The sequence below is a fragment of the Lactuca sativa genome, chromosome 6, assembly GCF_002870075.4.
Source record: "Lactuca sativa cultivar Salinas chromosome 6, Lsat_Salinas_v11, whole genome shotgun sequence".
Classification (NCBI taxonomy): Eukaryota; Viridiplantae; Streptophyta; class Magnoliopsida; order Asterales; family Asteraceae; genus Lactuca; species Lactuca sativa.
Window position 1 is genome coordinate 180,641,059 of NC_056628.2, and position 16,767 is coordinate 180,657,825.

Consider the following 16,767-nt stretch of genomic DNA (forward strand, 5'->3'; position numbering starts at 1 on the left):
TTGGCGATTCTCAAAAAATTCTGGATGAATCTCCGATAATAGTCAGCGAGACCCAAGAATTGACAGATTTCTATGGGTGTCTTCGGTGCCGACCAATTCTCTATCGCTTTAATCTTGGAAGGATCCACATGAATACCCTCCTCGCTTAAGACATGACCGAGGAAAGTCACCTTCCGGATCCATAATTCACACTTGGAAAATTTTGCGTACAGCTTTTCAGATCTGAGGGTTTCCAACACTAACTTCAAGTGTTGTTTGTGATCTTCTTCGCTTCTGGAGTAGACAAGTATGTCATCAATGAATACAATGGCGAACTTGTCCAGAAAAGGGCGAGACACCCGGTTCATCAGGTCCATGAACACTACCGGTGCGTTGGTTAGATCGAAGGGCATCACTATGAACTCGTAGTGTCCATACCGAGTCCTGAAAGCTGTTTTGGAAACATCACTCTCATGAACTCGTAGCTGATGGTACCCTGACCTAAGGTCTATCTTTGAGAAGTAGCTGGCTCCCTGAAGTTGATCGAAGAGGTCATCTATTCGCGGAAGGGGATATCGACTCTTGACGGTCAACTTACTTAGTTCACGATAGTCGATGCACATTCGGAAGGATCCATCTTTCTTCTTTACAAACAAAACCGGAGCTCCCCACGGTGAGGAACTCGGTTTGATGAACCCTTTTCTGCATAGTTCGTTGAGTTGAATGGATAACTCCTGCATTTCTGCTGGAGCTAAACGATATGGAGACTTGGCTACGGAGGTAGATCCAGGGATTAGGTCGATGCGAAACTCAACTTGACGTTCAGGAGGAATTCCTGGGAGCTCTTCGGGAAAGACGTCAGGAAAGTTGCAGACTTCGGGGATGCTCGCAAGATCTTTAACTTCCTGCTTCTCATTAATGACATGAGCTAGGAATGCATGGCACTCCTTTCGCAAAAGCCTTTGAGCTTTGATGTAGGAAATTATACGAAGATTGGAGCTAAGCTTATCTCCATAGATCATGAGAGTCTGACCAGAAGGAAGGTTGGGACGGATGGCTTTTTCGTAACAAAGGATATCAGCATGATTGGGACTCAACCAATCCATGCCAATGATGACATCAAAACTCTTTATGGAGACTGGCATAAGATCGATGGGAAATGAATGATCCTTCAGGGTAAGGGTGCAGCCTATGAATATATCGCGATCGCTTTCTTTCTCACCATTAGCCATCTCGACGGTAAATGTTTCGGTTAATGATTGAGGATTATGTTTAAGGTTATGTTTGAACGAATGACTAACAAAGCTTCTTTCAGCACCGGAATCGAAAAGAATACTAGCATAAGAGTTGTCGAGAAGGAATGTACCCAAAACAACGGTGGGATCGGCGACTGCCTCCTCCCGTCCCATGGCTAGGACTCTCCCGGTATTGTCAGCTGTCGTCTTCTTGGGGCAGTTTCTCTTGAAATGCCCAACGTCTCCACAATGATAGCAGGCTTGACCAACACCTGCTCCAGAAGATTGATTTGCGGATTGGGCTGGTGCTTTGTAGAATCGGACCGTATGCCCCTTTTTACCATAGTTGGTGCATGATAGCTCACGACAGGGTCGGGGTTATGGTGGTATTTACACTTTTCACACTGAGGAAGATTACCAGCATACCTACTAGTAGGTGTTTGAGCTGTGGATCCCACAATAGAAGTAGCATCAATAAGGGTAGTAGCAGCATGGACAACTATAATTTGTTGTTTCTTTGAGGATCCTTGAGAAGGTTGGCCTTTCTTCTTCTTCCAAAACTTTCTTTTCTCACCACTCCTCTTGGTCGGTTCAGGAGTGGTGGTTGTTTCCTCAACATCATCACTGTGGTAAATCAGGGTCTGGGCTAAACTTTTGGCACTGTCATATGTATCCGGTCTCGCAGCTAAGACATTTCCTTTGGTCGGTTGGGTCAGCGCCAGGTCATCAAATCTCGAAGTGTATGCGACAATATCGGAACCCTTCATCTTCAGGTTCCAGAGCTCGTGCTCTAACTTCTGTATTTCACCCCGAGGGCAGTACTCAGCTAGAAGAAGTTCTTTCATGGCTTCCCATCCCGTAGCATTGGCTAAAGGTAGGGTCAAGGATTTGACTCGACCGTTCCACCAAGTCAGCGCTTTATCGATAAAGGTGCAGGCGGCAAACTTTACTTTGTCAAATTCCGAACAGGCGCAAATTTCAAAGATAGATTCGATTTTCTCGAACCATTGGGTGAGGGAAATGACACCTCCAGTGCCATCAAAGGACGTGGGTTTTGCGTTCATGAAATCTTTATAAGAACACTCCTTTCAGTGTCCCTGGCTACCTTCCTGGTTTTGAGGCTGGGGACCACCTCCTGAACCACCGGGGTTCATTTGAGACATGGCAGCTGCTACTGCGGCAGTAACAGTTGTCTGGAACATTTCAAGCATAATTTAGGAGGAGGTGGTGGCGGAGGGGGATTGTTGTTCTTTGAGCTAGGTCTCTTTCTTGGAGGCATCTTGATCTATAAAGATCAGGAAAGAGAGGATGGTAAGTCCTCTGAATTGGATCAAGAGATATGACAGATATTAAATTCTATTAAGCGATAAGGCAGGAACGAGTTATCAAAGCAGATAAATTATTGCTAAAAGAATGATCGAGGAGCAACGTTGGAATGAGGATTTCTATAACGAAGTTGGCTCTAGAAATACTCCCATAGTATTTCGTGATTCGCTGCGACGACGACTCATTGTTTGGTATTGGGTAAGTTTTAGGCATGCCGCATACCACAGTCACCCCCAAGCACATGTTGGCCGTGTCTCGAGTGAATGTAGTTTGCTAGGCTATATTGATCCTAGACATGACTACATTACTGCCCAGGTTTAACTGTAGCATACAACACCCATTTACTTATGTTTTGTTCTACTTATAGTTATGGATCTCGACGGTTAGGTATACTTATATACTTTTTGAAAATACTTATATTTTAAAGTATACTTTTAGTTCAGAGCACTTAGGCCCCTTAGTGTTTATAGTCTTATACCATGTAAGGTTTGGTATACTTAGTTCACTATAAACAAGGGCTCTGATACCAATCTGTCACACCCCGAAACCGAAGGCGGAATCGTTCCGAGGCGGAGGTCACTTCTTGTTGAATATCATAACCAATGTACATAGTAAGCAACGTAAACAACCATTGCATTACATATGAAATTTTACAATTGTTTGATAAACCAAGTGTTACAAGTGTGATACATATGTATATATATGAACAAAAGTAAGACGTGACTTCTACGTACTTCGTTTTCGCCAAAAGGATCGTCGGGTACCTGTCTAATGTGGACCTGAGAATACAAGCAGTTTGAAAATCAGCATAAAGCTGGTGAGTTCATAAGTGGTTTGTTTTCTGAAAATGTCTAAGTTTTCCTTTCAGTTTCTGAAAAAAGTTATGTATCCAAGAAAATCCCATATTTTCTTATATGTAAAGTTTAGTTATCTATTTTGTTACATGATTCTGGTTATGAACAACTGTTATCCCAGGAAAAGCCCATATTTTCCTAAAAGTTGGTTACCAATCTGAAATGTAATGTAAAAGATGTATACTGAACACCTGATTATCCTTGTGAAAAGTATTAGTTTTAACACGTATATAAAACTAATAAGTACAAAGTAAACTAGTTAATGAATCCATTATTACTAACAAGTAAATCTCTGTTATCCAAATTGCGAGTTCCATAACCATACGATAGAGTAGATATGGCAATAAGTAGTCCAAATCACTTTATGACTTTCGTCACCCTTGAACCTTTCGGTTCGGCTGTAGCTAGCAGCCAAGTGCGGGGTAGTCAGCCCCGTATAGATCTATACACTCAAGTCACGCTCCCTATCTAAGAGATTTTGGTTACAGAAGCGGTCCTCCACTCGCGTATCTCTGTGGATTGTTCCCGAGGACGTGTCTCCAATTTATAGGAATAACAAATTTACTAGTAATAATACAGAAAGATCCCGTTACAAACGATGATCACCCACTCGCGTATCTCTATGGAGTGTTACCGAGGACAAAACAATGTACTAGATTTCATGTTCAAAGTTCAAAGGTTATGCTTTTAACTGTTATAATGTGGAAAACCATTTGAGAAAATATAAAATACAACATTTTATAATGTTTTTCACAAATAATAGGATAATGTGTTCTGCAAATTCAAACGGTTGTTTGTTACGACTCTCAGTGTTAAAAGCATATGAAGCATGAAATATAAAACATGTAAAACAAGTTTTGAGTACAAGTATTCCTTGTACTTTTCTTGTCTTCCCCCCTAAAAACAGTGAAAAACATTGAAAAATGGTAGGGGTATGAACTCACCAGGCGAGAAAACGTGACAAATTGGATGCTAAGTGTCGGTTCGGGGCTTGATAACGCGTGAGGTTCCTATGTAATATGAAATGATATACAAATGCATCTAATTAGACTTTAAATCACTAATTAGATATGATTTTACACTCCAAGACGCGAAAACACTTCAAATCAAGTGTTTGGAGTGACCCGGGTGACATCTACGGACGTAAAGGATTTAGATAATGAGTTTTCTCTTCAAGAGTAAACTCCTTAGGGAGTTTACGGCCCTAAGACTATGACCACATGAGTTCACGGCCGTGAACTGATGGTTGCTGGGTTTTAAGGTGCTAAAGGGTCAAATATCACTTGGGGAAAGGTGTTAGGATTTAATCTAAGGCATAGGAAGAAGTTAAACCACCAAAGGAACCATCAAAGGGAGTTTGTGGCCCTAAACTAGGAGTTTATGGCCGTAAGCTCCTATACCTTCCTTCTCTAAATGATTTGGTGGCCTTAAATTAATCACATGTAATTCAAACTAATTTTACCAGCCTTGGAATGGATTTAGGGCATCATTTGACTAGTGTATATGAGTTTACGGCCCAGGAACCCATCCTTGGGGGGTTTACGGATGTGAAATCTTATAGAGAAGGTTTTCATCATGTTTAAGGCCCCTAAATCAATTGTGGTTGCTTCTAGACTTTAATCCAAGGCTATTGGTGTGTTTAAGTGACATTTAACCACTTGAAATTGAGTTTACTACCCATGATAATGAGTTTATGGCCCAAGTTTGTTCTTGGGTAGTAAACTCATGTTTACTCCCCAAAAGTTAAGTTCAAGGTGTTCTAAGTTAAATCCATTAAGTCCTTAAGTCGAATCCAAGCTCCATAAGTGATTTGGGAGGGGTTTTAGGCTCTAAAACCCAACTTATATGTGTTCACGGCCCAAGAGCATTCCAGGGATGTAAACACATGTTTATGCTCCTAAATCTTAGATTGATCATGGATTTGGAAGCTAGAAAGGTTGTACAACAAGTTAGGAAGGTTACCTTGATGATTTGGAGCTTTAATTTGATGATTTTGGACCTAAAGCTTGGATTTAAGGAGAGAGGTTAGAGAGAGAGAGAGAGAGAGAGTAGTGAGAGAGTGAAAAAGCTTCAAAATGAAGTCCTTTGGGCTTTAAATATGTTCTAAGTTCGGGACACGGTGGAATTCTACCCGATACCGACGTTTGACGTGGCTTTTGGTCGCACCCGATCAAGTTGCCGTAACACGATATGGTCGATGCTAGAATTTTACCGATTACTAAAATGGGGTGTTATCATGAGTTTCTAATGTGTTTGGACACCCATTAAGTCATAATAGAAATCTCAAATTTATGACTTAATTTAATAACGTAAACGGAAACGAATTTGAAAACGACGAATTTATTAACGGAAAGGGTTACAAATGATGAAACGAACTTCCAGGTGTCACGGCTTTCACTGGCGAGTGAGAGAGTATTGTGAAACTGCGGGGAGCCGTTCCTTTCACTGGCGAGCAAGAGAGTATTGTGAAACTGTATGGAGCCATAGCTTTCACTGGCATGCGAGAGAGTATTGTGAAACTGCGGGGAGCCATATCTTTCACTAGCCATAGCTTTCTATGGGGACCCGTAATGATCACTAGTCAGAGCATGGCGCAAAGGAATTCTTAGGCTTGGGTAGCCTTACCCATCGAGTCTTTGGGAACCTGGTTGCTGGACTAGGGGAGAGACTGGGGTCTCCATAAGGGTCGGAAATCGTTATATCCCAAGTCGAGGAAGGATTTTCGCAATCGGAAGGAATTGGAGAGATGCTGCGCACATGAGTTCACGAATCACGGGTCATGAGTGGAATATTAGATTGGAGATGAGTGGTTCAAATTCTGTTTTTGAATCCGACTCTCGAGCTTGAGTTTGGATCCATGTGTGTATTGAGTAGGCGAGATGAGATTCTGGATTTATAGATGGGTTTCATTTTGAGGGGTATTGATTTCCATCTGATGTCTTAGACCTGAGTGGGTCAGTTCATTGGCATGGGAACGGACCGCAAGACACATTGAACTAGTGAGTAGTAGACGACAGAGTCGGAGGTGAGGCAACTTCAGTTGAGATTGTAGTATTCGCTTGGGATAGAGTGAACTGCGTGACTTATGTGTCACAATGGGTCGAGATAGTTATTGTGAGAAGGAAGCCATTAAGACGTTTTTGGTATGTAATAAGTAACCTTTGGAGGTTCAACTATTGGGTCGGGAGCTGACCTGGTGCTCAGTGTTGAAGGGGATATTTGAGAGGAAGTTGGGGCTTATGTCTATAGATGTCACAGGATACTTCTAAGTGAGCATGATCATTTTGTTGTGTCGGAGGATAGAGTTTTGAGGTTCATTCTTTCAGATGAGTTCTGATAGTTGTTCAGGCGGTGGGTCCTTGGTGGGATGTGACCTTTCCCTTCCTTTTGAGTTGTGATCTGAATCGATTGGTATATCCAGTATGAGTGATCGGTAGCCAATTGATGGGCAACGACTTGTTTCCATCAATCGCAACAAGAGAATCATAGTTAGCAGTGTGTTCTCACGATTTGTTACTCGATGAGCGATTAACATGATGATATCTTACAAGGGCGGTCTGGCAGGAAGAAAGACCACTAGATTTTTCGAGTTTTGGAGAGTCAGAACGGGTACCGTAGCGGCAGAGGGTCCGCCTTTTCGGGATTGGGAGTTCTTGTTTGGGTACAAGTGTCTTTGGAGGGGGATAGTTGTTTGATATGAGATCCTTTCGGGGGTGCTTCTCGGGTTATTCGGTTCGATCTATGTGTTGTTAAGGAGCGATTTCGTGGGCGAAATCAAATGAAGTGGGGGAGAATTGTAACATCCTGATTGATCATTTGTGAATTTTGAGTTATATTCATGGAGCTTTGAGGTTGTGATGTATCGCTAGAAGTGTAAGGCTTCTCACCACCTTTCCGGGGATATAAGGTTCATTGGAAACGAACTTGTAACGAAGAAGCTACGATAGTTTGAAGTTTTTGCAAGTTTAGTCCTCATTGTGAAATGTGTGGCAATTGAGTACGCGGGGCATAATTATGTGTACGCTCAGCGTACTCATGTGAATGGACGGAACGCAATGGTCGCCTAGTAAGCTGGGCGTACAAGAGGGTACGTTGGGCATACTAGGTCCTGAAAGAAACCCTAATGTGTTCAAGTATCCTTATTTAAGGAACATTATGTGTTCAAATCCAGCCACCATTTCCAGCATCCTATTTCTCTCAAAACCCTAAATCTCGTTTCTTAGCTTGTGTGAGCAATGGAGGCCTATGGAGTGATCTTGTGGGATTATTTTGTGAAGAAGGAACTTTGAAGGAAGAAAGATTTGACGTTCAAACTTTTGGATATGAGTTTCCATGTGAGCAGAGCATCATTCTGAGGCGGAGATTAGATAAGCAGGTCGGGTGTAGGAGTTGCTTACTCTACTTGCGAGGTGAGTCTTCTCACTATACTTTACCTAGAGTGGTAATCTTTATGTGACCAGAGGGTCTTATGTGTTTATATTGAGTATTGTGATATGCTGTATTATGTCTTTATGATTTATGTTGTATATTATTCTGAGCTTTACTGAGTTAGGACCAGAGGGTCCACCCGAGCTATAGGACTGGAGGGTCCCACTAAGATACATTAACCGAAGGGTCTTATTTGAGCATAGCCATGAGAGACTATTGAGATATGTGTGGTATTTTGGGGAACCCACTAAGCTTCGTGCTTACGGTGTTATGTGTTATGTGTTTAAGGTACTTCTCCAGATCACGGGAAGGCGCCAACTTGATTGTACACACGAGACTGAGTTATATTTTGTGGATCCTGGTTTTTGTTATTATAGACATGCGGTTGGTAAATTGAGATTTTTGAGATTTTGTGATTTATGTTAATGAGATTAATGTGATTTTTAAATGAAAATTTTGTTCGAAAATTTATGGTGTTACATAATTTCAAATATCAGAGTGTTCCCATATAATATGTCGAAGAGTGCATACCGCGCCATCAAACCTTATCCTTGCCATTAGGCTCTGAAGTACCTGAAACGAATCAACAAACTATAAGCTAATTCTTAGTGAGTTCCCCAAAGCATACCCTCACACAATCCACATAATCAAATAATCTGTATTAGCTATATAAGCTACATAAACCACATAATTCATGTATACAAAAATATAAGGGTGCCGTGGGCTACTCCCAAAGTCTTATACTTACATGTCATGGGCTCCCCCATGGTCTTTACTACTTGCCATGGGCTCCCCCACATGGTCTTTACCTAGGAATGCCATAGGTTCCCCCTCATGGGCTTATATCCAACTATCACGGGCTCCCCCAAGGTCTTCCATGCAAATAACATAATAGTCAACTAGCATATCATATATCATAGAAATATCTATAATACTACATAACTTATACATAAACATATAGGGATGTTGTGGACTCCCTCCAGGGTTTTACTCCTATGTGCCATTGGCTCCCCCACATAGTCTTAACTACTTGCCATAGGCTCCCCTACACGGTCTTTACGTAGGAATGAAATGGGCTCCCCCACATGGTCTTATATCCAACTGCCACGGGCTCCCCCGGGGTCTTCACATATCCAGTCAATAAGTACTAGCACATTCTCACATACATGCATACTAGATATATCAGTAGTGAATCCACAATAAACACTACAACTAACTAAATGGGTCGGCCTTAGTGCCTTCGACCCATTGGTATGGTTAGGAGACTCACCTCTGTCTGCTGAATCCAAAAGTTGCTCTCCTAACAGTCCATAACCACCCGTGCTGAACAATAATACCATTAACCCAAGGTTAGGGTTGAATATAATCCAATTAAAGAACCCAAGCACCAAGTCCTTTCATAATGGCCCAAAAGTCCCCCATTGCTAATGGGCCCGAAGTCCATGTCTAAAAATCATTAATGGGCCTCATGGCGCAATAAAGCCCAACCATAGCAACCACGGCCTAAAACGGATAAATTGACCCACTAACTTAAAACATGAGCATGCCCAATGAATGATTAAGGCCCAAAGGGCTTAAAAGCCCAAAACAAGCCCAAACCCATCTGAGTGTGTACGCCTTGCGTACCACCCTTGTATGCACAACGTACTGGGTCCCTGAGCTGTACGCGCTGCGTACACTAAATTACACCGAGCGTACAAATAAATTAAGCACCTACTTCCATTAATTACTTAATACTTGATGTTCTAAAGTCCAATATCATATCTGAGTTCATTAAGACGTCCTAGTGGATAAAGTTGGCAACTTTATGCCCTTGCATGGTATATGGGACTTCAAAACTTCATTCTTCACATTAGGACTTAATATAAAGCTTCAATATCATGCATGGAGTCTAGATACCCTTCAAGCTAGAACCTTTATGCATCTAGCATGCTCACAAAGCTCAAATCTAACCATTTTAGTCTCTGGAGTTGCTCAACTCTCAAGAGAAGGTCCAAAAACCAAATAAAGGGACAATATGGAAAACCCTAGCTAGATCTAATGAATAACATGGCAAGATCAAGACTTTATACCTCCAGAAGCTCTTCAAGGTGATCTAGATGCAAATTCTGGGAATACAATACCACTCCTAAGATTGCTCACTAACTTCTTCTTGTCAAATAAGCTCCAAAATGGCCACCAACAAACTTCTATGCTCCACAATCACACTCTCAAAGGAAAACTGAGGTAAAGGCACGAAATGAGGCTCAAGAGATGGATTAGGGTTTAGTCCCGATGACTTAAGGATGCTTACATAAGTTTCAAGTCCGAAAATTAGGGTTTTGGTCCTTTGTTGCGTACGCCTCGCGTACTTATATGTACGCCCGACGTACGCAATACTCTTCCACAATCCTTCCTCCATAGTACGTTAAGCGTACCCTTAGGTACGCCCAACGTACAAAAGGGACCATATTTTCCAACTAAATCATTTAAAATGGTTAGAAAGGTTTACCAGATTTGGAGTGTTACAAGCACATTACCATTTTTTTTATCTAGCCCTCCTCGTGAATGTCCTAAAATATGTAGAAAAGCTCAAAAGTGTAACCATTAGAACCCATAACATTCTCATTCACACAATCCCACATCATTTTTCTAATTTTAATTTTGGAGAACGGGCTTTCAATAGATGGAAGATGATTCGGAGTATTTTTTTTTTGAAATTTTCATCAAAATAAGAACATAATGCATTTTTTTTACTCAGGGTACATCTATCACCTACTATTCATCAACAATGATCCAACGAAGAGCAAATTGTCTTCTTTTTTGGATTGATAACTTCATGAAAATTTTTAGAGTTTTCATACCTTTCAATTCTCCATGTTACATTTCCCTTTTGAGCTAAATATATAAAATTTTAGGCACTCAATATCACCGAAATCTATGATTTAATCAATATAGGTTTCGAACTCTAATGGAGACGCAACACACATGCCAATATGGTCATCGATGTCTTTAACTATCATTTGTAAGTAATCTTTTTTTTTTATCTATTTATTTTTTTTGTTTATCACACATATCAGAATCTAGGATTACATTTAAGGTTTTGGAGATTTTTTTTCTTAAACTTAATTGTGTAGTTATCCACATCGACACATTGATTTTACCAAGATGACCACACGACCTCATCAAAATCATCTATAATAAACCAATAGTGAAAAAATCTAAAATATATTTGAACATAATCGGTAGCCAAATATTTTAAGAAAATATTCAATGATCCAATCATTTCCTCTCTAAAAGTCAATCCAATTTTCTTACCTCGGGCCCCCTTTTATCCAAGTAAAAGAATTACCACCGAGAAGAATGTCAAAAGTTCTATATTGGCAATAGATTGATTTAAAACACTAGTCGATGATTTACGAAAAAGAAATGATCCACATACATCATTAGAATCCCCAACTTCATTATGTCACACCCTCGGTTGAGGCGGCAGAACATGCCGCATTGTGCGACTTAGTTCATGTATCACATGTAAACTGAAAATATAGCACTAGTACATTAATAAACAAAATAACATTTGTATTTCCATCTTGATTTTTGAAAACAAAGGTTCTTACAGATAATAGTATGGTATATGAATTGCCTTAAAGATGTAGGCAAATATAACAAAATCTAATAAAGTAGGTTGCCTGAAATCCATGACTATTCCATCGTCTGGAATGCTTGATTACTGATTTCTTAAGAATACATGTAGTTTTAAGGGTCAAGACAAGGTTAGTAAGAGTTACAGGTTTTCAGCTAACAACAATAATGATCCTTTTTTAAAACGTTCAAAAAGAAATTTCTTTTGTAAGTAAAACCATACTTATAACTGTGTTTTTAAAGATTCTTTGAATAAGCTTTGAAAACCAAAAGATGTCTTTGCATATCCATACTTAAAAGTGTGTTTGTAAAGAGTCTTTGAATAAACTTTGAAAACCAAAATCTGTCTTTGTATAAGTAAATCCGTACTTAAAACCGTGTTTGGAAAGAGTCTTTGAATAAGCTTTCAAAACCAAAATGTGTCTTTGCATAAGTAAATCCCTAGTTAATATCGTTTTGAGAGATACCAAGTCCATGGTTTGTAGTGTGAGAGAAAGAGAGAGAGAGAGAGAGAGATTCCAGTTAACCTATAACCGAGCTATGTTAATGAATGTACCCGATACAACGCTTCATTGTACGTCGTAGGAATGATTGTAGATACTCATCACCCGCTTCGGTTGATTGGTCGAGGTTGTAGATAGGAACCGTAGGTGGGGATGTCAACCCCATATAGATCCATACATATGTATCTCGCTGTGAAGATTAACAGCTATAGTAGTGTGGGTATTCTAAATATTTATACATAGTTAATGAATAATATCTCGCTATAAATCCCTTAACTAAGGTATGTGAATAGCTCTCAACCATAACTTATATGTGGATAAGTCACTAGGCATAATTATTTGCATAGATTTTATAAAAGTCGAGTATGTTTGGTATATATATATATGTAAAAGTGTAATGTACTCACATTTAAAAAGAGGTATGTTTCAATGTAGTGATCATAAGTACATGTATATGTATGTATGTATGTGTGTGTATATATATATATATATATATATATATATATATATATATATATATATGTGTGTGTGTGTGTGTGTGTATATATATATATATATATATATATATATGAAAGACAAAATAGGAAAATTAATCTAAAATGTCGATTCTGTCCCTATTTTAGAAAAATGCTAGAAAAATCATGAAGAGTAGGAATTAGGATCCGTAAACTCTTAAGGTTTACAAATTGACTCTACTTTGTCCCTAATTTTTTCCCTGACCTGTTATGAAATGTAACTAAGGTGAAAATCACTGTTTTTACAGTCTGGTCCAAAAAGGACTGCAATGATATGCAGTTTTACTAAAATCATAATAAATTGTATAAATATTGTATGAACGTGTGTGAGTGATCCCTGTGGAGGTATCGATATGATCTACTTTCATACAAAACATTTATGCAAACCATAGGGTTTAAATGGGAAAAACAGGTCTTGAATAGACAATAATTTTTCACATAAAATCATAGCATTTTTAGTATGTTTTTCAAGAGTGTTTTTGCATAAACAAAACTAGAGTGTTTGGTTTGCTCACAACTGGTTAATACGAATGTTCAGTTTTCAGACGTATTAACTAGGGTTGCAGTTTGAGCTGTTTAATTCGTTCGATATATTCCATAATTGGAATTAAGATACCATCTAGTATCGTATAATAGTTGTAATGACACTATATGTTTTTCTAAATATGCATTAAAGCTCAATAGGTCTGATTACAAAAAAGTTCATGGTTAACTGACTATCTACAATTTTAGACCTAAATTCCGAGATGTCATATTACCTCTTTGTTAATGGAATTTCATTGCGAAATTATTTCGTACTAGAGTATTTTTTTCCAGTAGTGGAGGGAGCATCACTGAACAGTTGTAGGTACTTCTATTTCATCTGATCCATGCGTTCGAAAGTAAACTCCATCCCTCTACAAGAATTCCATTGGAATTTTACTATGGTATACGGCATTGTTTGAGGCTTTTGATTTCTTGATCCATGATCTTCATCGATTCCTCCATGAAGTGAAGTTTAGTGTTGACTTGGATCTCACCAAGAGGAATGAAAAGATTCTCATTAGAGAGACACTTCTTATGATTCACATGTGGAAGGTATCATGAAATTTGTTGAGTTCTTGAGGTAACTTGTGTTTGCTAGCCGCTGGACCAACCTTTGCCAAGATTTCAAAAGATCCGATGTAATGTGGATTTAGTTTAGCTCGTTTTCCAAATCTAATGACACATTTTCATGGTGCGGCGTTTAGTAGGACACGGTCACCTATTTTTAATTCTAGGGGTTTTCTTCTTAGTTCAGCATCACTTTTCTAAAGACTACGTGCGACCTTTTATCTTTGCTTTATCTAAACAATCTTCTCTATTATTTCATGAATTATCTTAGGACCTGTGAGTAGAGTATCTCCAGCATGCTTTTTAGTTAGTTGAGTATCCCCAAATTCTGCCCAACATATCGAAGAATGAAATATGTGTCCGTATAAGGCCTCGAATGGAGTAGCCTTGATAATTGTTTGATAACTATTATTGTATGAAAAATCAGATAACAACAAGTGAGTATCCCATCCATTACCGAACTCGATCACACATGCTCGGAGCATGTATTCCAGAGTTTGTATCGTTCTTTCACTTTGTCCATCTATTTTGAGGATGGTATGTAGTACTCATGTTGAGTTTGGTTCCTTGGGACCTCTGCAACGATTTCAAAAATATGGAAGTGAATCTACTATCTCGATTCGAGATAATATGTAATGGCACACCGTGCAATCTGATTATTTCCTTGAGGTTGATCTTGGTGAGTTTCTCCTTCTCGGCAATTTCTTTGATGGCTAGGAAGTGGGCAGACTTGTTAAAAAGGTCGACCACTACCCAAATGGTACCATAACCGCTTGATGTTTTTGGAAACTTTGTTATGAAGTCCATGGTTATCTATTCCCACTTCTATTCTAGGATTGACGGTTGTTGTAATAGACTAGATGACTTCTGGTACTACTCTTTGTTGTTTGAGTAAGTCAAGCATTTACTGACATATGTGGCAATCTCTACCTTCATGTTGGGCCACAAATAAATCTCTTAAGATCGATATACATCTTATTTGATCCGGGATGTATCGAATATCTCGACTTATGAGCTTTGTTGAACACTAGACTCTTGACTTCATCAAACTTTGGAGTCCAAATTCAGTTCATGAAATATCATGTTCCATCTTCCTTGAGGTCGAAATGTTTGTCCATTCCTCGCAAATTCTCTTCTATGATATTTTTGTGTTTGAGTGATTCTAGCTAAGTATCCCGAATTTGGGTGGTGATATTAGAGTGGATTGTTAGGGTTAGAGCCTTTACATGAAGTGGTTTTTCTCATTCTTCCATGCTTAAAGCATCTGCTAGGACATTTGTTTTACTAGGATGATAACAAATTTCGCATTCATAGTCATTTAGCAATTTGACCCGCCTTCGTTGTCCCATGTTGAGCTGCTTCTAATCGAAGATGTGTTAAAGACTTTTGTGGTCGGTAAACACGACACACTTCATCCCGTATAGGTAGTGCCTCCAAAGTTTTAAGGCTAACACTATCGCTCCCAACTCTAAGTCATGGGTGTTGTAGTTGGCCTATTTTGGCTTAAGTTTTCTAGATGTGTATGCAATGAATTTATTCATTTGCATCAATACACATCTCAACCCTTGGTGAGAGGTGTCTTAGAATACTACAAAGTCTTTTATTCCTTCTAAAAGAGACAAAGTTGGTGCACTGCACACCAATTGTTTCAATTTCTGGAAGGCAGACTCTTGTCTGTCTCCCCAATGAAACTTCTTGTCCTTCTGGTTTAGATCGATGATTGGCTTGGCTATTTTGGAGAAGTTATCCATGAATCTCCGATAATAGCCTGCAAGCCCTAGGTATTAGCGTACTTCAGTTGGCGTTGTTGTTGTCTTCCAATCCCTAATCGCTTTAATCTTCGTGGGATCAACATGAATCCTATGCTACTGACCACATGGCCGAGGAAATGCACTTCGTTAATATAGAACTCACATTTAGAGAACTTTGCATAAAGTTTCTGTTGGATTAGTGTCTAAGTCCATAACTATTTTGGTATGTACTTGGCCCGATTATGAGCATGGTCCTTTTGGGTTGCCTTCACCATAGCAATATGTAGGATGATTTAAGGAGAGAAAGGTTTAAATATGATTTATTCATATATTATGAGAATAATATATTAAAGGAGAAATCGTATTGTTTAATTAATATTAGTCAAGAATTAATTGATAATTAATTTTGTGGATAAAAGAGATTAATTAAATTTAGGGGACTGGACTGTAATTATTGGATAATTGAGTTATTGGGCTAAGGAATGCTAAAGGAACAAGGGGTGAACGAAATTATGATGGGAGCCCATCATATTTTCGTCCATGGCCTTATCCAGAAGGTTCCATGGGCTGCTTAGAGTTTAAGCTGTCCATTAGGGTTTTGACTGAAACCCTAGCAGCCCACACAAGTATATAAAGGACCCCTTAGGCCCCAAAAACGTGGACAACTGATTCTCTAGGGTTTCTAGTTGTTTTTTGGGCAGCCTCCTTTCTTCTCCTCTTCATCCAAGTTGCATAAGGTGTTTGTGACTCCATTAGAGGTCCAGCACTTGAGGCAGTAAGCTTTTGAAGCCAATCCAAACAAGGAATTGATTGTTATTGTTATATAACAATCAAAGGTAATTCTCTAAACCCTAATTCAGTTTATAATATGATAGATCTAAGTTTATTAGTCTTGGATTCATTGCATGTATAATAGAGAAACCTAGATCCAAGCATTAGGGTTTGTATGAGCACATAGGATTGTTCTCATGCATAAAACCCATCTGTGGTATCAGAGCCTTGATTGGTTTTAGTTGTGTGTGATGCTTAACTATTCTGTTTGCTAAAAATCGGTTTTTTGCCTCTGCCCGACACAACTCGGCGAGTCAGTATCTGGACTCGGCGAGTTGGCCCTACTCGGCGAGTCTAGGTCTGACTCGGCGAGTCAGTTCGTCAGGCAGAGGGTATTTCGGGATTTAGCTGCTGTTTTGACTTGGATTTGATGCTTAATTCGTTTTTTGAAGTTAAAATCCGATTTTTATCTTAAATTAATGATTACCCTTGCCAAAACAATAGATAATTTCAAATCTTTTAAATATTGGTTGTTTATATGATAAATATGGATTATTTCAAATTATTTGGTAATTATCTAGTGACTAAAATAAGATTAGGTCAAATATAGATAATTATGAAATTAAATGTTTAATTTGAATTATTTGTTATTTGATCCCTAATGTTTTGAAATGTTTCAAAACTTGCCCTCA